The sequence below is a fragment of the Rhinoraja longicauda genome, chromosome 29 (genome assembly GCF_053455715.1).
Source record: "Rhinoraja longicauda isolate Sanriku21f chromosome 29, sRhiLon1.1, whole genome shotgun sequence".
Taxonomy (NCBI): Eukaryota; Metazoa; Chordata; class Chondrichthyes; order Rajiformes; family Arhynchobatidae; genus Rhinoraja; species Rhinoraja longicauda.
Window position 1 is genome coordinate 16,021,857 of NC_135981.1, and position 21,575 is coordinate 16,043,431.

The following is a 21,575-nucleotide window of genomic DNA, read 5'->3' on the forward strand; positions in this document are numbered from 1 at the left end:
TGTGGGAGGAAACCGGAGCACCCGGAGAAAACCCACGCGGTCACAAAGAGAACGTGCAAACTCCACACAGACAGCACCCAAAGTCAGGATCGAACCTGGGTTTCTGGCACTGTGAGACAGCAACTCTGCCAGCTGCACCAATGTGCTGCATTAGCATTGCTCTGGTGAACCATGAGGACAAAATTATTCTAGTACCAAAACAGTATGAGTTGAGAAGTTTTGATCTTAATATATAAAACGTGGCTGAAACTAAAGTGGGAACAAAGTAGCAAATAAAGATGATTATTTTCTACCACATATACACTCAAAACAACATGAGCAAAATGAGTCATGAAGGTTATTTCATCTAAGGTTAAATGAATGCCTTTGGGGAAAAAAGTTGTGATGGATGCCCGATAATTGAGAAAGCCAAAGACAAATGGCCGTGGATGAAAGGTCCTTATCTCTAGGAGATAAGGATGTTGATCTATAAGGTACTGAGCAAGTGGCCGAAGTGCACTTCAAGTAGATATACCTTTTGCCAAGTTTCATCTTCCAGGCAATTACAATCATTAGTCTCATCTCACTCTATTTAAAATAATAGCAATGGCTATTATAAGCATAGACACGGATCAATTTACGATGATAAAGTAGATAAATAAACAGCACTTAGGAAGGAAAGATCTTGCCTCGTCAACTTCCTTATTTTTGGGGGGAAGTGTTATCACAAAAGAAACATGCACAAGCTTCTGGTGCAGAATGACTAGAACTTCCAAGAACTATTTGACTTCATTCTTGCGAGAGAAAAAAAGCTCCATGATATTATCTTACAAAGCACAGTCAGGTTTAGAGGCAAACTCAATAATGGGTAAGAAATTAGTAGGAAGTTGAAGATGTTTTTGGGGGGTAATTATACTGGGAAGGAAAAAGGATTCCTGGAAGATCAATGATATGATCTGAGGCACATCGGGGATTTCAGGTCAGAAACTCAAAAGCAAAACAGTGAAAATATCAATATAGCAAAATAATCTTTGAAAATCGCACCACACTAGTCCAGCAACATCCTCTCTCTCTGCTTCCCCTCTGTGATGAGTTCAACACTACACGAGGTATGGTGGGTATCTAGTTCTGATCAAATTGATTAATTAATTGATGGAAAGATACATGCAGGCCCTTCGGCCCTTAGAGTCCACACTAGTTCATAGTCACAGAGTCACACAACGTGGAAACAGGCCCTTCAGCCCAACTTGCCCACAACGACCAACATGTCCCATCTGCACTAGTCCCACCTGCCTGCGAATGGCCTATATCCCTCTAAACCTGTCCTATCCATGTACCTATCTAAATGTTTCTTAAATCTTTGCTATAGTCCCTGCCTCAACTACCTCCCCATACACCCACCTCCCTTTGTGTGAAAACCCCCTCAGATTCCTATTAAATCTTTCTCCTTAAACCGATGTCCTCTGGTTCTTGATTTCCCCTACACGGGGCAAGAGACTCTGTGCGTCTACCCGATCTATTCCTCTCATGATTTTAAGCACCACCATAAGATCACCCCTCATCCTCCAGTGCGTGAGGGAATAGAGTCCCAGCTTGCTCAACCTCTCCCTGTAACTCAGACCCTCGAGTCCTGGCAACATCCTCGGAATGGTATCTCACACCCTACACACGGGGGAATTTACAGTGGCCACTTAACTTACAAACCGCACATCTCTGGGATTGGCTCCTTGATCACATCTCTGATGCTGTGAGGTAGCAGCTCTACCAGCTGAAAAACTCTGCTACTCAATGACACAGAAACTACCAAAACAATTGAAGTAAATACGTAAGTGGATGGAACAATGGTGAATGGAATTTTTCGTATTGTTAATTGCAAATAATGCACATGCAAGCAAGAAATTGGAACCAAGTTTCTCCGTAAGTAGAATGTACATAGAAACATAGAAAATAGGTGCAGGAGGAGGCCATTCGGCAATTCGAGCCAGCACCGCTATTCAGTGTGATCATGGCTGATCTTCCACAATCAATAACCCGTGCCTGCCTTCTCCCCATAATCCCTTGATTCCACTAGCCCCAAGAGCTCTATCTAACTCTCTCTTAAATCCATCCAGTGATTTGGCCTCCACTGCCCTCTGTGGCAGAGAATTCCATAAATTCACAACTCTCTGGGTGAAAAAGTTCCTTCCCACCTTAGTTTTAAATGGCCTTCCCTTTATTCTAAGACTGTGGCCCCTGGTTCTGGACTTGCCCAACATTGGGAATTTTTTTCCTGCATCTAGCTTGTCCAGTCCTTTTATAATTTTATGTGTCTCTATAAGATCCCCTCTCATCATCCAGTCAATACAAGCCTTGTCTTTTCAATCTTTCCTCATATAGTGATGTAAAAAGAATCTAAACAAACTGACTGGCCAACATTTTCATCGACTGTGTAACAGTGATCCACAAAGTAAATAGGCTTTTAAACTAGATAGCAACATTCGTGCAGCATCTCACATGTGGTTATGTTCAAAATGACCGGTGTTCAGGGGATACACTCAGGCCCTGGAGGCAGTTCTACAAACCATGAATCTGATCCCCTGCCTCCAAGGAGTGAAATATGAGGAATGGCTATCAGATTCCGGTTTCCCTGCCTTGAGCAGTAAATAAGATAGAAGAAGCTTGATAATAAAAAACAAAACAGAAAATTGCTTCACTTGAAAGACAAAAGAACGTAAAAGTTTAGACTATTACAACGTTGGAAATAAGGATGAACGTTTTGAGATCAACCTGGCAGGTAATGGAGGTGAACACTGTTCAGCTATTCAAGCCAAATTTGGACGTTCTAGTGGAATTACTGTGTGGTCTTTCTGGAAATACAAAACAAGAGTGGCTATCCTCCTTCATATTCACTGTGATTTTGTTGTGCATCAATTGAATGTGTAGTGGCTCTGCCAAACATGCAAATAATAAAACATAATCCCTCTGTCAATAAGAGTGGAGTTTTAAAATACATTTTTTATAAATCGCTCCTGGAAAGACTGTATTCCTCCCAAAGGAAATCCACGACCTTTCGAAACGGGTCAAACGTCAGTGGTGCCACAGTGGGAGTATGGCTTTGGACCGACGCCAACATTTGTCTTTCATAACGTCGCCATCGGGAAAACAGGAATCACCAGAATAGAGATGTGATCTTTTTCCTCATTGCGATGGTTTCTGGGCAGTTATGTAACTGCATTCTGAGGTCTGACTTGTGCAATTTTAAAGTGTAGGAAGGAACTGCAGATGCTGGTTTACACCGAAGATAGACACAAAATTCTAGAGTAACTCAGCGGGTCAGGCAGCATCTCTGGAGAAAAGGAATAGGTGACATTTTGGGTCGAAGACTGAGGAGTGAAACCACGGAGGGATGGTCTCGACCTGAAAAGTCACCTATTCCGTTCCACCAGAGATGCTGCCTGACCTGCTGAGTTACTCCAGCATTTTGTGGCTACCTTGTGCAATTATAATCTGCTTTCTGGGATGAGCGCTAACAGAGAGGTAACAACTACTCAAGTTATTAAAGACATAGAGGAAGCGAGACTCCCAATTGCCCCAGGGATTGTGAAATACAGAGGAAAATGTGATGTAGTTTCCCTAGGCCAGTGCCATACAGTTCTTTTGTGGTAGGTGTAACTTATGGGTTTAATTTAACAATGGAGACTAAGTTACAATCATAGAAAACAATCAGGTACATGCTAATTCCCACAGCACATTGCAAAGACAAACACGCTGTTTAAATGCACTGTTTATCTTCCATTGTCTGAGCTCCAGTTATCTGTTTTCCTCCCGATCTATGCTGCTATTTTCACCATAGAACCTTCTTTGAAAATTTACCTCGTTTTACAACCCCCCACCACTCACACCTCCCACCTGAAAGTCATCAACTTAATTTCCTTATCATTGCCTGCTTTGATCTGTCGTTTTCATGCTTTACCCTTCCATATCTCAAGACTCACCTCTCCCCTGACTCCCAGTCTAAAGAAGGGTCTCAACCCAAAACGTTACCCATTCCTTCTCTCCAGAGATGCTGCCGGTCTCGCTGAGTTACTCTTGACATTTTGTGTCTAGCCTCAGACTAAATGCAGATAATGGAATTTGTGTCTACTTGTCTTCAACAGACCCAAGATCACAGGCCTGCCTGTCATTCACCAACTTCCATTATTGGAGGGATGATTCTGATTTACTGCGGTAAATATTTTTACATAGCATTCCAAACATAATTGATGTCCCAAGATACAACTCAATTCCTAAGGAATAATGAAAATCCTATAACTTAGAATTCCATTTTTTTAATGGCTTTCCTTGCTAATTTTAATGGTGTTCTGCTAGAATATAAACAAAAATGTTCAAGAGATTTATTAAAGAACATAATTGCAAGACCATCGATGGGTACAGATGAAGCAAAGCCCAGAATTATCAGAGCACATTTGCACCATCAAACCATTCCATTATTGAGCAGTTTCTGATCACAGTCATTCCTCTACGTAACTCATTCTACCTGTTAATACCTTCAGTGTAAAGAATAGTACTTGACTAGTTATCTTAAATTTGCCGATTCCTCCCATATTAGAGAGTTCTACCTATAAGGAGAGGTTTGTCCTGTTCTACATTTTCTGATCACAATCTCATATTTATGTTCCAATATCTTGCAGACAAGCACCATGTAAAAATAATGTTCGGAATATAGTTTATGCTATCCATTGAATTCTGTAATAGCCCCTCATTTTTACAAAGATTTAAAAGTACAATAGTCTAAAATACACACACAAAATGCTGGAGTAACTCAGCAGGTCAGCCAGCATCTCTGGAGAAAATTTTCTGTGAAGTTTTTTTTGGATGAAAATTTAAAAAACACTTTACAGGTTTTCTCTAGAGATGCTGCCTGATGCGCTGAGTTACTCCAGCGTTTTGTGTCTATCTTCGGTGTAAACCAGCGTCTGCAGTTCCTTCCTCCACATCTTGTCTCAAATATGATTGTGACATGCGATGAGTATATTGGTATCCCACTACAGGATCCCTCTTAATGTTAATGTGAAGGCACCAACATTAACCATGACACCAATAACAGCAAGCCTCTTGTAAAACAGAACTCAACCCTCTTGATGGTGCTTTTATCAACTATAATTGTTATATCTGGGAGGATTCCTAAGCAATAATTTCAGGAAGACTTTTACCTTATGGATGCACAGCAAGTGAGCTATAATCTGTGAACCCCCCCCCCCCCCCCCCCCGCACCGTCCAACCCCACAGTGACAGTGTTGCTCTCCCTGGCGTACAGTCTCTATGTAATGGAAAGCTATGATAAACCCTCGAGAGTTGCACTATGTATTGCTGAACAGGGAGGGGTTGTGGAGCAAGGATGTTGTGTTGGCTTGGTACCAATTACAAGCAGATGGCTTTCTTACTGAGATGTTAGCCGTGCCTCCGGTCTCTGGTCTCAGTTAGAGGCCCTCTGGCCTGCAATCTGAAAGACTGGGTGCCACATAAAAAGCTAGCTGGCTCTCTATTTTGCAAGGAGAGCTATTTCTCACCAGAGACAATAAAGTGAGCCCCCGTCCATTCACCCAAGCTGACACTTAAAAAAATGGATCGCTATTTTTCCAAAGATGAGCAGAAGATATGTTCTGGTGTCTAGGTCACACATTGATACAAGAAACAAGCCTATCTCATTATTATCGTGTGTAGGAAGGAACTGCAGATGCTGGTTTACACTGAAGATAGACACAAAATGCTGGAGTAACTCAGCAAGACAGGCAACAATAGACAATAGGTGCAGGAGAAGGCCATTCGGCTCTTCGAGCCAGCACCACCATTCAATGTGATCATGGCTGATGATTCTCAATCAGTACCCCGTTCCTGCCTTCTCCCCATACCCCCTGACTCCGCTATCCTTAAGAGCTCTATCCAGCTCTCTCTTGAATGCATTCAGAAAATTGGCCTCCACTGCCTTCTGAGGCAGAGAATTCCACAGATTCACAACTCTCTGACTGAAAAAGGTTTTTCCTCATCTCAGTTCTAAATGGCCTACCCCTTATTCTTAAAGTGTGGCCCCTTGTTCTGGACTCCCCCAACATTGGGAACATGTTTCCTGCCTCTAACATGTCCAACCCCTTAATAATCTTATATGTTTCGATAAGATCTCCTCTCATCCTTCTAAATTCCAGTGTATACAAGCCTAGTCGCTCCAGTCTTTCAACATATGATAGTCCCGCCATTCCGGGAATTAACCTAGTTAACCTAGCAACATCTCTGGAGAGAAGGAATGGGTGATGTTTCGGGTTGAGACCCTTCTTCAGACTGAGACTCCAGCATTATGTGTCTATCTTCATTATTATCATGATACTGTTGTGGAAGTTTAATGTACGCAGATTGCCTACTTTAAAAAAAATCACAATAAGACATTTTGCGATATCCTGAAAGTTCAATATAAAATGAAGTATTTATTTTTATCCCGAAGTTTATTTCTTGTATTAAAATCAAACGTTTGCCAAAACGTTGCCTTGAATTAATTTCTGATGAAAAAAGACGATCTGGGTAATCAGTGCAGCATCTTTTTCTCCATGAATGAAATATCCTTCCGCCATCTCTCAGTGAACAAAGAGTCGAACTGGAGGAGTTGGCTGTTCAGTGCAGTCGGTCGCTGAACCCCAAGGACCAGAAAGATTCCAATTCAATCTTGGGTCGATGGTGCAATGTTTATCTGAGAAGAGCAGTAACAGATTTTACAACTGGTTTTATGGTCACCGGACTAGGGAACTGAAATAGTTCACCAGTGCTGCCGCAATCCACACACGCACACACTCACACATCTGTTCCTAATATCGAGAGCGAACAGGGTCAAGCCAGGACTTGGCTTTTGTGAATGAATAGCTTTCTAACTTCCTCTAGTCAAGGGTGAAGCATTAAAGTCAAAGAGACACAGCACGGAAACTGGCCCTTCTGTCCATGCCATGCAAGAACCACTCATTTACACTATTCCTACATTAATGCCATTTTGTTTTGTTCCCCCCTCATTCCCACCAAGATCCCCCCATAGACCACCGCTCACCTGCACATGGGGGGAGGAGGGGGTTAGTGTACAGTTACCCCACATATTGTTGGGTTGTGGGAGGAAACCCGCAGCCATGGGGAGAAGGTGCAGATTCCACACGGACAATACTAAAGGTTAGGATCAGACTCTGGTTATTGGAACCAGAGGCTGCAGCCCTATCTGTTGTGCCACTGTGTCTAAGCTGACTATAAATATAGAACTATTTTAAGATGGTTGTAGGTTCATAAGGGTATTAAAATAAGACAAAGAGACACGAGAAACTGCAGGTGCTAGAACCTTGAGCAGAACATGCAGTGCTGGAGAAACTCGGGAGGTCAGGCAGCATCTGTGGAGGGAATGGACGGTTAGTGTTTCAAGTCGGGGTCTCCTTCAGACTAGGGTTCTGCTCAATCCTTTCAACAACTGGAGAGAGGTGCTGAGCTACCATCTACCTCGATGGACACTCTCGGACTATCTTTAATCACATTTTACTGGACTTTATCTCGGACTACACGCTATTTCCTTTATCCTTTATCTGTACACTGTAGACAGCCCGATTGTAATCATGAGTAGTCTTTCCACTGACAGGATAGCACGCAACAAAAAGCCTTTGTACCTTGGTGCATGTAACAAAAAAACTAAACTAAACTAAGATCCTTCTTCAGTCTGAAGAAAGGTCCCGACCTGAAATAATGCCCATCCATTCCCTTCACCGATGCTGTCTGATCCCCTGAGTCACTCAAGCACTTTGTTTATAAAAAAATATTATAAGTTCATTAGCAACGTTATCAAAAGAGTCACTATGCAGTACGGTGTGTGGGAAGGACTGTTATGATAATAAATAAAAATAATGGAAGATTGTATTTGGACTGAGCAGCCGATACGGGTCTGTGCAACATCACATGTAGGTTGCAGGTGAGATGGGTCTGTGCAACATCACGGGTAGGTTGCAGGTGTGAGGTTGTTGTTTGAGGAAATCTCCTGTGCTGAAATCAACTCAAGTTCTTAGAGGCTCAATAAGCCACTGGGCATCCAATATCTCTACTGAATGCAAAAGATCAAAGTAAAATTCTCACAAAATACACAATAACTTTAATTACAGCCAATGCATTTTCATCCTTCGAAGTCAACAGCAAAGATTCAACATTTCTTCTTGCAAAATAATGTTAATGTATCTTTAGTATTTAACCCCTTTCTAGCGTGGCTTCATAGTGCAAAGGTTTGGCCAACTAGCAGCTTTGGCTTTTGGTGCACCTGAACACATGCACAAGTATAGGGCATTTCGTCACTAGATGTGCACGGCCTGGGACTGAGGTTGGGTTTGGTGGTTGAAGTGGGGAGGAGAGCTGGCAATTATAGGCCCATCTGGGATCTGGGGCTGTTGTTGTAGGAGGCCTGGTCCCATCAGAAGTTTGGCGTGAAATTGGTGGGTGAGGTGGCCTGAAATCCAAGAACCTATGGAAGGAATTTATCTTTCTGGGGCATTGGTCTCTCCCGAATCTGCAATGATCACCCCTGGGATAACTTGGTCTAATTTCCCCCAAAATATTCCAAAAGATGCAATGCAGAGAGAATTATATAATTTAATGTAGGTAAATAACTGCAGATGCTGGTATAAATCGAAGGTATCACAAAATGCTGGAGTAACTCAGCAGGTCAGGCAGCATCTAGGAGAGAGGGAATGGGTGATGTTTCGGGTCGAGACCCTTCTTCAGTCTGAAGAAGGATCTCGACCCAAAAAATCACCCATTCCCTATCTCCTAGATGCTGCCTGACCTGCTGAGTTACTCCAGCATTTTGTGATACCTGTGATATAATTTAATGCTCATTTAAAAAAATACAATTAGCAACTGATACACTGGTTTAACTCACGCAAGGAACAACATTTAAAAGATATTTAGACAGGTACATGGAACGAAAAGGTTTAAGAGGGAGGGACATGGGCCAAACATAGGCAAATGCTACCAGCTTGGATGGGGCATATTGGTTGGTGGGGACTTGTTGAGCTGAAGAGCCTGTTTCCGTGCTGCACGTCTTGTGAATAAATACTAAGTATTTCAAAAATATCTTTAAATATCCATAAACATGATTTCAATAATTTAATTCAAATGAAACGATTGCGTGACTTTTTTGGGTGACTTTTAGCAAGATTTTCACACTGTTCCTCCCACTACAATAGCTTATCACTGCATTTTGCCTGTCTATTCTTTCCTATATTAATCAAAAAAATCTTAATACATTCATTATCATAGTGTCATAAGAGCTGTACAGCACAGAAATAGGCCATTCAGCCCATCTTATCTATACTAACTGTTGGCATGCTGGGCTAGTCCCATATTGCCTGCATTTGGCCATATCCCTCTAAACCCTTCCTATCCCATATATCTGTCCAAATATCTTTTAAAAGTCATAATTAAAAGTCATAGTTGAAAACCAAAACATTTGACCTCCAGGAACAGAATCTTAAAAACAAGACTTTTTTAAAGTTTGATTTTTTTTTGGCGGGGGTGGGGGGTAGTTTGACTGGTATAAACATTGGGGGAACCAAAAAAATGAAGGTCTACTGGAAATAGTAGGGGTTTTTTAAAAATAAATCTCCATGCCAGCAGTAAATGGCAACTTGACAAAAAATGCACTTCATTCATTTTGCCTTAAGAATGTTGCACCTGGCTTTTGGAACTGCTCAGAGAGACCACAGCTTGATCCTGTTGGTCGGGTGCATTTTGAAGACTAAAAGAGGGAGAAAAATCCCATATGAAAAGCAATGGTGCTGGCATCAAATAAAAGGAAATTTGTTGGAAAAACATTATGGGAGAAGCTTTCAACTACTTTGTAATGGTTATTATTACTTAAGATTTATGTAATAACTAAATATATCCAATTTGGCCAAGCTTTGATTAAAACAAAAATCCAAAAACTGAATTCAAAGTAAGAAAATGAAGAATTTTGAGCCCCATAAATAAATAATGCATGTTAAGTTGGATGATGTAGATGGATATCTAAGTGAAATCAGCTTATAAAATCCTCCACGCCACAGAGCCATTGAACTTTTGGACCCATTGCAGCCTGGTATCTATAAAGAAATCGCTCCATTGTAGATTTCACAAGAGTTTTTCTTTCAGGTACACAACTTGATGCAATCAGTCCCATCCCACATGGGTGTGCTTTCTCCAAGGTTGGACAAAAAGAAGAGATGTTCTTTCCCATCAACTTAAAGATGGGCGGACTTGGACTGATTGGGGGCAGATTTACATTCTCATTTCTTATTCCAAACCTAGCGGCCTGCCCAGAACTATCCTATAATTTAAATATAGGAACTATCATATAATATAAATATCGGATCACTCCAATGAAGGAGCTGTAAACGTTTGCTTACGACAAATTAAACAACTTTAACTTTTGAATTATGTGTACAAAGACATTGCATTATATTAGAAATTTACCCAAAGTGTCAAAAATATTTCCTAATGTAGTCCTAAAGCAGAAATGAGAACGGGAGAGTTATTTATATGTAAGGACTTCATCCAGATTCAAGTAGGAAGGAAGTTTGGGGAGTTTTTTTACATTGTTTCACAATTTTTATAAAGGCTTCACAATGTCATTTGATAATTACACTAAAATATCCTTCCATTTCACCTTCCTTGACAACACGTTATTTATTTATAAGGCTTGATTGAATTCTTCACTTTTAAAAAACAATCTGTGTTCAGTTCAGAGTTTTGTGTTTTTATGGGATTTTAAAGCCTTACGTTTACACTAAGAGTGTTATGAAATGTTAGCAGTTCAAATTACTGATTATCCTATGGATTTAAAAGAAATGTGTAAATTGAGTATAGACAGTGAGTTTGAGCTATGAAGAATTAAGAAGGAACTAAAATGTAAAATCACTGTTTACATTGAGTGAGTTGATCTTAGCCAATGAAGGTGATAAACCAACCTCAATCCCCATGCGTTAGTGAAGACAGAAGTACATCCATCTATTTCTCTCTTTGTTAGTGAGTGCTTCCCTTTGGTGGTGGGATCGAGATCATCAGAAACAATGCACAATCGAGTCATAGAGCTGTACAGCATCGAACCAGGCCCTTTGGCCCATCTTATCCATGCCATCCATTGGCACACTTGGCTAGTCCTATTTACCTGCATTTGGCCCATAGCCCTCTAAATCATTTCCATCCGTACATCTGTCCCAATGTCTTTTAAAAGACATAATTGTATTGGCTTTTACACCTTCTGGCAACTCATTCCAGATACGGATTACCCTTTGAGATAAAAAGTTACCCTTTGAGAGAAAAAGTTACCACTGCTTGTCTTTCTTAAATCTCTCCCGTATCGTCTTAAGCCCATGCCCTTTACTTATAGAATTCTTTATGCTGGGAATAAGATTGTGAGCATTTACTTTATCCATGCCCCTCATGATCTTGTACACCTCGATAATGTTACCCCTCAGCCTCCTACTCCCTACAGAACAAAGTCAACAGATACTCATAGTTTAAGACCAGTGAAAGCAGGGCGATGGGCGGGCGGTTACAAAGGACTGTTGCTCTCTCTGAGCACAATAGCAGCCTCTGAAGATGAGTTTAATAAAGTGACTTGTTTGAAAACAACAACTTGTTCTTGGCTAACATTTGAACATAGGGCAAATTCTTAGGCACTATTCAGGTGGAATATGGACAGTGTAACTATACACAGTGCACCATCATCTTTTCCAAATCTAAATTTCTTAACATCCGTGCACTTTCCCCTCTCGCTCTCTCTAAGTAGTGTACACAATGGGACTGTAATGGACTTTGTATTGTAAGGCAGGTGGGAGCACAATGTTCCCGTGACATCAGGGAATATCGCCGGGCCTTGTCAACAATAGACTTTCTACAGAGAGAGCAATTCCTCTTTTACAAACCAGGCAACCAGCTAAGATCATAGAGTGGCCTACACATTGAAGAGGAGGGAAAGGATTGGTACAGAAATAGCTCTGTTGAAAGCTCCCATGAGAAAAATATTATTATTAAGCACAAAATGCAATTATGTGGGGTTACCACAGCCTATTGCTCTCCACTAAAAGCTGCTGCAAGAAGCCCTTATGCTGAAAGTGAAGAGTGAAGACTTTTACGAACGATAGATGGATGGATATGCTAAGGAAGGAACTGTCGATGCTGGTTTACACCGAAGATAGACACAAACTGATGGAGTAACTCAGCGGAACAGGCAGCATCTCTGGAGAGAAGGAATGGATGACGTTTTGGTCCAGAGCCCTTCTTCAGGCAGATAGATAGATAGATATAAAAAAGATAAGATATAGATAATAGATAGATATAGGTCATAGATAGGTAAAAGATAGATTATAGACAGATGGATTATAGACAGATTGATAAATATTAAAAAAAATAAAAACAGCAAAACAAAAAAGTAACACATGTCCATTTCAACTACCAAAGAGTTTAACTGTATGAACTTAGCTGCTAAATTGTGTGGCCTTCTCATCCAAAGTAATTATGAAGCACTAATTGGAACTGAACCACCACCTTCTCCAATGAAAGGAGCAGGCCTTTAAGGCAGTGTTGAAACAATGCTCCCACTCATGTTAACATCAGCACTAATGATAACATCAACAGAGACATGAGCAAAGCTTTTATGGGACTTAAAATGCACTTGCAGGCTTCTTTTTAGAAAAAGAATTGCTTATGTTACTAAAGACATGGATGTTTAAGATTCCTTTGGGAGCACGACCTGAATCAGTCTGTTTCACATCATGCTAGCGCAGTTTCCATCAGCTAGATTTACTACCCCAGGTTCCCTCTTCTAAACAGAACACTTGTCTCTGCAAAGATTACATTTTAGGCCTGCTTTAATGTTAAACAGTGGTTGAGAGCTTTTCACTGTGGCCCTAAATTTTGGATTTTCTCATTCTCTCTTTAGTCCCCTTACTGGATTCCAACACACCAAGGTCCCAACTAAGCAAAATAATTCCCTCAAGCACCCCCAGGAGAGACAGTCGATAGGAGACACAAGAGGCGGTAGATGCTGGAATCTTGAGCACACCACAAAGAGTTGGAGAAACTCTGTAGGAAGGAACTGCAGATACTGGTTTACACCGAAGATAGACACAAGATGCTGGAGAAACAGTGGGTCAGACAGCATCTCTGGAGAGAAGGAATGGGTGACGTTTCAGGTCGAGATCCTTCCTCTGAAGGGTAAATCTTCTGAGTTACTCCAGCATTTATCTTTGCTGGAGCTACTCTATGGGTCAGACAGCAACTTGTGGAGCGAATGGACAGACGATGTTTCGGGTCGGGATCCATCAGACAGTTGAATGCCAGACAGAAAGAGGAAGAAAGACACTGTGTCATCTGACTGATCACAAGCAACTATAAAACTTTAATGCTTACCCACAAAGAGTCAAGGATTAAGAAATATCTTCAGGCCCAGTGGCAGTGAAAGAAAAGTAATAAACAAGTTTGGTTGCTAATTGGAGGCAACATTTTTACTAAACATTTACTCGACTCGGAACACAGTTGTATAATATTTAAAAAATACATTTAAACACAATCTGATACCAGTATCTTCCATTTGCACGACATTGGAAATAAAAAGACTTAAACACAATAAGTAATTAATCAAATCCTCCAGAATATATATGCATGAGCTAATGTTGTCCAATAAAAATCTAATTGCCATATAGTACTTCCTTCATTGAAAAAGGTGGTTTTAAGGTTAAGCTGTGATATTAATATACGAAGTAAAATGAGGCTTTATTCAGGTTTCCACAAAAAAAAAACAAGATCTACTTATATTTACGGCAATTGAAATGTTTTTGTAAAGAAGAAGGTGGATTAGGCGAAAAGTCGGAATTGCAAATCACATCGTCCTGTTTTTATTTTTAACGTTTACAATTGGCGAAACGTGGGCGACGTTTTAAAACAAAGTAGGTAAAACTCAGAGGACTAAAGTTGCAAAAGGTAAAACTCAAAGAGGACTAAAGTTGCAAAAGGTAAAACTCAAAGAGGACTAAAGTTGCAAAAGGTAAAACTCAAAGAGGACTAAAGTTGCAAAGTTATTTTTTGTTTTAAATGCCCGGGACGCGACTGTATTTCAGTGCAAGGTTTTTTTCCTTCTTTTTATTTCCCTGAAAGTGCAGTTTCTAGCCCTATCCGTGTTGTTTCTGCAGAACACTTCATGTTCGGTCAGATCAGACTAATAAAACAAAGTAGATCATCGCGTGATAAGCACAGAGGGAGGGGGGAAGGGGAGGAGAGGAGAGGAGAGGAGAGGAGAGCGCTTCACTGTTGCAACAACAAATTAATCCATCAAAAACGATGATCTCACCTGATTTATGGAAATGCTTCGAGTGATACCGTATAAATCCCCGGGATCGCCAAGCTGCATAAGGTAAAGTTTTCCTTCAATAATAATTCTGTGCAGCAGACTTCAGTGATGGTTTCAAAAGACTTGTTTTTCTTGCTACAGTCAGTTGTTTGCCCAAGGGATTCTTCGATTGGTTCATTTCCTCTTTCACGGGCTCAGATTTCTCTCCCTTTTTTTTTAATGAATGACCCGACTCAGTCAATGATACGACACGGATTCCGCTCCCAGCCTATGGAAGGTGAGAACCGAGGTGTTAAATGACTTGGAGGAGGTCCACCGCCCCCGTCCCCAGCCCAGCAACCAATGGGTTTTTAGGCGCCCTGTTCCATTCATAGTTCTGATCCTCTGCCATGGCCTCTCATTCACAAAAAAAAAACCTTCAAGGGGTCATTCATAAAATCTGGAACCCGTGGAAGTGAGTATTTATTCAGGCAAAATACATTAAAACGTCTCTTTTTTTCCCCCAAAAAAGAAAGAAACTGCTATTTTTTCTTCGAATAGTATTTTGCAAACTAAATTTCAATACTAAATTTGCTAAAGTTTATTTAACAAACAAGCAATAAGATGATATTCGAAGCTATCTGCAGCAGATTGACCCTCAATGTGCATACACACTGGACTATTGTTTGCAGCGAAAATCTGGAGTTAATTTGGATTATATTATCTGGCCTTAAATTACATAGGGTGTATCAAGCATGCCCCAGAATTGCATCATGCAAACATATCCTCCCCTCCTCGCTTTCCACTGACATTACTCGATTCAAAAGTCGTAAAACTATTAACCCTTTAAATCCTACATAAACAGATGTGCGAGATTAACGCTTTTGTGTGGTTCTTTCCAGAGGTGGAATTTGTTAACAACCCTGATTTGTAATGTACCAAGAGGGCACCTGGAATCTGGTTTAACAAATATCTGAACCTTTTTGTACCTCTGGTTTCCCTCTCCCGCTGACTCAGTCTGAAGAAGGGTTTTGACCCGAAACGTCACCAATTCCTTTTCTCCAAAGAGGCTGAGTTACTGCAGCACTTTATGTCTGTCTTTGCTGTAAACCAGCATTTGCAGTTTATTCCTGCTCAGATAGGGCGACATTTTAGCCATTTCTGCTTTGAAGGAATAAACTTAAGGAAATTGGTTTGAATGTGGTGAACACAGAACTTAAATGGAAAATGCAAAGTACTGAAGGAACTCAGCGGGTCAAGTGGCATCTATGGTGGGCTCTCGTTTAGAGTTATTGGTAGTCTGTCCATTGCCTGACCTACCGAGATCGTCCAGCACCAAAGATAGACAAAAAATGCTGGAGTAACACAGTGGGTCAAGCCAACATCTCTGGAGAAAAGGAATAGATGATGCTTTGGGTCAAGACCCTTCTTCAGACTGATTGTAATGGGGGGAGGGGAGAAAGCTGGAAGAAAGGTGGGGGCAGGACAAAGTCTGGTGAGTGACCATAAGGTCATGTGATAGGAGCAGACATGGATCATCCAGCCCATCAAGTCTACTCCGCCATTCAATTATGGCTGATCTATCTCTACCTCCTAACCCCATTCTCCTGTCTTCTCCCAACAACTCCTGACACCCGTACTAATCAAGAATCGATCTCTCTCTGCCTTAAGGTGGATAGGTGGAAAAAGGTGAGTAGATGGTTAGACAAAGGCCAGAGCCAAAATGACAACTTGTGAGATAAGGATGGAAGAGGTGCGAATTGTAAAGGCAGAAGGAACTGCAGATAGACTGCCTATCTGGCTGCAGTGTCTGTCCTTCAGCACTTTATTTTTGCTCACAATTCCAACATCTGCAGACTCTTGTTTCTTCAGAGGAAATGTTTGTTGGGAATAGGGATTAGAAATGCCCTCGATATCAGCATTAACTCTTTAAATGCAGGCTGCAATAACTGTAGTTTATAAAGTACAAATGGTCTCCAATGAGGCAAAATGAAGGTGGATGATACTCTGCATGCCTTTGGCATTCCTGATCACACCCTCGCTCTCACCTTTGCACCATCATTAAGCAGGGTGGGGCCGCATCTGCCTGATTCCATTCCTAACTACCCATTCAAGAGAGAGTTAGATTTAGCTCGAAGGTAGACACAAAATGCTGGAGTAACTCAGCAGGTCAGACAGCATCTCAGGAGAGAAGGAATGGGTGCCATTTCGGGTCGAGATCCTTCTTCAGACTGATGTCAGGGGTGGGGGCGGGACAAAGATAGGATGTAGACGGAGATAGGAAGCCTAGTAGGAGAGCTGGGAAGGGGGAGGCGATTGAGAGGGGAAGCAGGGACTACCTGAAGTGGGAGAAGTCAATGTTCAAACCGCTGGGGTGTAAATATGAGGTGCTGTTCCTCCGATTTGCGCTGGGCCTCACTCTGGCAATGGAGGAGGCCCAGGACAGAAAGGCCAGATTGGGAATGGGAGGGGGAGTTGAAGTTCTGAGCCACCGGGAGATCAGGTTGGTTGAGACGGACTGAGCGGAGGTGTTAAGGCTAAACTGAGCTACGGTGTTAGAGAAAATATAGATTCTCAGCATTGCAGCGTAACAATTCCAGAGGAAAAGTCCATTATCCGCAATGAGGTAGGTTGCAAAATCAAAACTAGCTTGTGGAAGGATTGTTTAGTAGTCCGATATGAGAGGGGGAGAAGCTGTTCCTGAGCCTGGTTTCTGTATCTTCTGCCCGACGGGAAAGGGGGGGGGGGGGGGGGGGAAGAAGGAATGACCAGAGTGGGAGAATAAAATGGGATTTGTGTAGGATTAGTGCAAATGGGCACTGACCAGTCAGAACTATTTCTGTCAGAAAACACAAAGTGCTGGGGGATCTTAGCGGGTCAGGCAGCATCTGTGGAAGGACTGGTCAGATGACGTCGGGACCCTTCATCATACAAAAAAACTCAGGCTGAAGAAGGGTTCTGACCTGAACTGTCACTTCTCCATTCATTCCACAGCTGCTGAGTCTCTCCAGCTCTTTGTGTTTTACTCAGGATTCCAGCACCCGCAGTTTCTTATGTTAGCACTATTTATATGCTGTCTGATTCTATGCCTCCATGACTAGCTGTGAATATTTTTAGAAACCTTGGCTGACACGTAACACAGGATAAGTGGAAAATTCTTCCTTTTAATCAATGTGCCGAAACCTTTGTGGAGTATGCAGGAGGCTTTTTGATTGAATAGATTGAAAGATACAGCATGAAAACAGGTCCTTTGGCCTACTGAATCCACAGGTCCTTTGGCCTACTGAATCCACAGGTCCTTTGGCCTACTGAATCCACAGGTCCTTTGGCCTACTGAATCCACAGGTCCTTTGGCCTACTGAATCCACAGGTCCTTTGGCCTACTGAATCCACAGGTCCTTTGGCCTACTGAATCCACAGGTCCTTTGGCCTACTGAATCCACAGGTCCTTTGGCCTACTGAATCCACAGGTCCTTTGACCTACTGAATCCACAGGTCCTTTGGCCTACTGAATCCACAGGTCCTTTGGCCTACTGAATCCACGCCGACCATCAGTCGACTACCCATTCACACTACTTCTGTGTTATTTCACTTTCGCATCCTCCCCCGATACACTAGGGGCAATTTACTGAGGCCAATTAACTTACAAACTCGCACGTCCTTGGGAAACCGGAATACCCAGAGGAAAATCACCAGTCACAGAGAGAACAGGCAAATTCCGCCAGACAGTTCTACCATGCAGTCAGAATTGAACCCAGTTCTTCGGTGCTATGGGGAGGCACCTCTACCAGCTGCAGCACTGCACTGCCCAATTTTTCTATCAACCAGCATATATTTGGCGTGTGGGGGAGAATTGGAACTCCCAGAGGAAACCCACACAGTCACAAGGAGACCTTGGAAAAAAAATCACTCAGGACCAAAGATCAGGATCGAACCCAGGCCACAGGAGCTGCGTGGCAACAGGTCTACCTGCTGCTGCTGCTATTCTTTTGCTGGATATGCACTGTTCTCTTGTGCTAATCAACTCCTCAATACTGTGTACAGTGCAAACCATTCCACAGGTAGACACAAAATACTGGAGTAACTCAGCGGGTCAGGCAGCATCTCTGGAGAGAAGGAATGGGTAACGTTTTGCGTCGAGACCCTTCTTCAGACTGATGTCAGGGGAGGGACAAAGATAGGACGTAGTAGGAGACAGGAAGACTAGTGGGAGAACCGGGAAGGGCGAGGGGAAAGAGAGGGACAGAGGAACTATCTGAAGTTAGAGAAGTCAATGTTCATACGCTGGGGTGTAAACTGCCCAAGCGAAATATGAGATGCTGTTCCTCCAATTTGCGCTGGACCTCACTATGACAATGGAGGAGGCACAGGACAGAAAGGTCAGATTGGGAATGGGAGGGGGAGTTGAAGTGCTGAGCCACCGGGAGATCAGATCGGTTAAGGCGGACTGAGCGGAGGTGATGAGCGAAACGATCGCCGAGCCAGCGCTTGGTCTCGCCGATGTAGAGAAGTTGACATCTGGAACAGCGGATACAGTAGATGAGATTGGAGGAGGTGCAGGTGAACCTCTGCCTCACCTGGAAAGACTGTTTGGGTCCTTGGAAGGAGTCGAGGGGGGAGGCAAAGGGACAGGTGTTGCATCTCCTGCGGTCCCACAAATTCCACAAATGTGCATCTGCACTGAGCAACCTCAGTGGAGGTCGAGGCTCAGACGCAGCATCTAAAGGTGGACACCATCAAGCATTGGGTGAATTGTATCCATTTGCTGTGTGTGTTGTTTAAAAAGGCCATGAAGGAAAGTCCACATAATGCATGCAGACAGAGTGGGGAAACACTGCAAACTGATGGGGACTGGTTTAGTTTCGGTTTAGCTTAGTTTAGTTTATAGATACAGCGCGGAAACAGGCCCTTTGGCCTACCGACTCCATGCCGACCAGCGATCCCCGCATACTAACATGATCCTGCACCCAATAGGGACAATTTACAATGATACCATGAAAATCAACCTACAAACCTGTACGTCTTTGGAGTGTGAGAGGAAACCGGAGATCCGGGAGAAAAACCCACGCAGGTCATGGGGAGAACGTCCAAACACCGTGCATACAGCACCCGTAGTCAGGATCGAACCCGGGTCTGTGGTGCTGGAAGGCAGCAGCTCTTCCTCTGTGCCACCACCCCGCCCAGTTCCACTGAGAATGCTCAAGACTGGGTGACAGATGGCAAATGTAATATTATTTTTTATGGTTCTACTTACTTCGGTAAGAGTCCAGGAGTACCACATCTTATGGAATAGCTTCTGGTATTAAATCTTATCCTGGTGGTGAAATCATCGGTACAAGAAAGGACCATTCTATGCTGCCATCAGAAGAGAAATTCATGGAATTTTAACTATTGGGAGCCAACTCACGTACTCTGATCTCCTAGTATCCAAACGAAACAAAACCACCATAAAACAAGTGAAGAGGAATTAAATACCACTTGACACATCCACAGTCTGAGTCCGTTCTGCTACAACAAAGCTGAACTCTTGTGCCTTCATCAATATAGTTCCTGATTTTCTCTCCAATGTGGTTAAATCTCTCTCACAATATACCTTCCCGACCCATCTATGTAATGCTAGCTGGTGAAGGGGAGGGCTGCTCTGATGGAGATACCATCTTTTGAGGACATGCTGCCTTGAAACCCTCTCGATCCTTTCAGTTGGGGAGAACAGATCCAGTGATACAGTTTTGAAGGAAAGCAATCTGGTTGCCCCAGATTGATGTGGTGGGGTTAGGAGAGGGTGCAGAGGAGGTTTACCAGAATGCTGCCTAGATTAAAGGGTCTCAGCCACAGGGAGAGCTTGGAGAAACTTGGATTGTATTCTCAGGAAAGTCGGTGGTTATGGGGAGAATTGATAAAGCACATAAAATTATGAGAGGCTTAGACAGGGTAGACAATCAGAACCATTTTCCCACGGTGGAAATGTAAAGCGAGAGGGGGAAAGTTTAATGGAGATATGTGGGACAAGTTTTTTACAGAGAGTGGTGGGGCGTTGGAACGCATTGCCAGGGGTATTGGTGGAGGCAGATATGAGCGTGGCATTTAAGTCTTTTGGATAGGCACATGGAAGTGTCTTTTTGTGTTGGGATGTTACAGAAATACACATCTTCTAAGAAGACTTTGGCGTTCATCAGGGCTCAGTGAAAATGGACTGAGCAAGGTATATCTCTATAGTTTATAGAGGGGATATTTTACTTGCTATTCATTAACATAGAACCACGCAGCAAAGGAAAAAGCCCCAAAGTCCACAATGTCAGTGCTGAACAAGATGACGAAACCAACTCTAATCTGCCTACACATAATCCATATCCCACCATTCTCAGTTTATCCAAAAGTCCCTTAAATCCCATTACCCTGTATCTGCCCCCCACTACCACCCCTGGCAGTGCGACCCAGGCACTCTGTGCAAAAAACATGCTCCGCACATCTCCTTTAAACTTTGCCCCTCTTTGCATTTAGCTTGGCCTTTGGCAGGTCATTACACTCTTTGTCTTTAACAACTTTCCACAAGCAAAAGGTACCAATTTCATTATAACTTGACACGCTCTGTTTGGAAACCTTTTAATGCAACTCGCGTTTCCCGCCCAATAGCTCGCAACATCTTTGAGCAATAGGAAGTGATTTTTTTTTTGTGAATGGAGCAGTTTTCCAGAAGCACTGTGGGTTGTGAAATCAGCACAAGATTTGCCACATTCAAGTTTCTGATGGCTCTTCTGACAAAACAAATCACTTTATAAGTGCACTGACAGACCAACTCCTCGGAAAAAGTAATGAGTTTGAAGCACTCAATGATTAAGATATAAAAAAACGTGCAATGTACTGCATCCGATAGTATGAACTTTATCAGCGCCGTGGGTGGCTGCTATTTGTATACATTGTGTGTGCAAGCAAAGAATCTCACTGTGCCTAGTCACATGTGACAATAAAGTATTCCTATTCCTAAGTTATCACCACACTAATGATATATTCCTCTGCAAATCCTCCAGTAATCCCTTCACTTTCCAAACTTTGGTTTCATTACCCAGTACTGGAATTGGAAATTTGTACACTTTTTTTAACTTTTGGACTTATTTTGTTTGCAATGTATGTTGCTCCAAAGGAACATTAGGAGTGCCACAGCTGGAAGAGCTGCTGCCTCACAGCGCCAGACACGTAGGTTCGATCCTGATCTCGGGTCCTGTCTCTGTGGAGTTTGCACATTCTCTCT

General features: G+C 42.5%; 1 protein-coding gene across 2 annotated transcripts in view; it reads right to left on the bottom strand.

The window, feature by feature from the left end:
* The window catches only part of etv4 (ETS variant transcription factor 4), a 99,416-nt gene extending 84,874 nt beyond the window's left edge, over positions 1 to 14,542 (bottom strand). For both annotated transcript variants that reach the window (XM_078424363.1, XM_078424362.1), the window contains exon 1: positions 14,348 to 14,542. The gene's annotated coding sequence lies outside the window, so the exon portion shown is untranslated. The remainder of the gene's footprint in view (positions 1 to 14,347) is intronic.
* Positions 14,543 to 21,575: the final 7,033 nt, after the last annotated feature.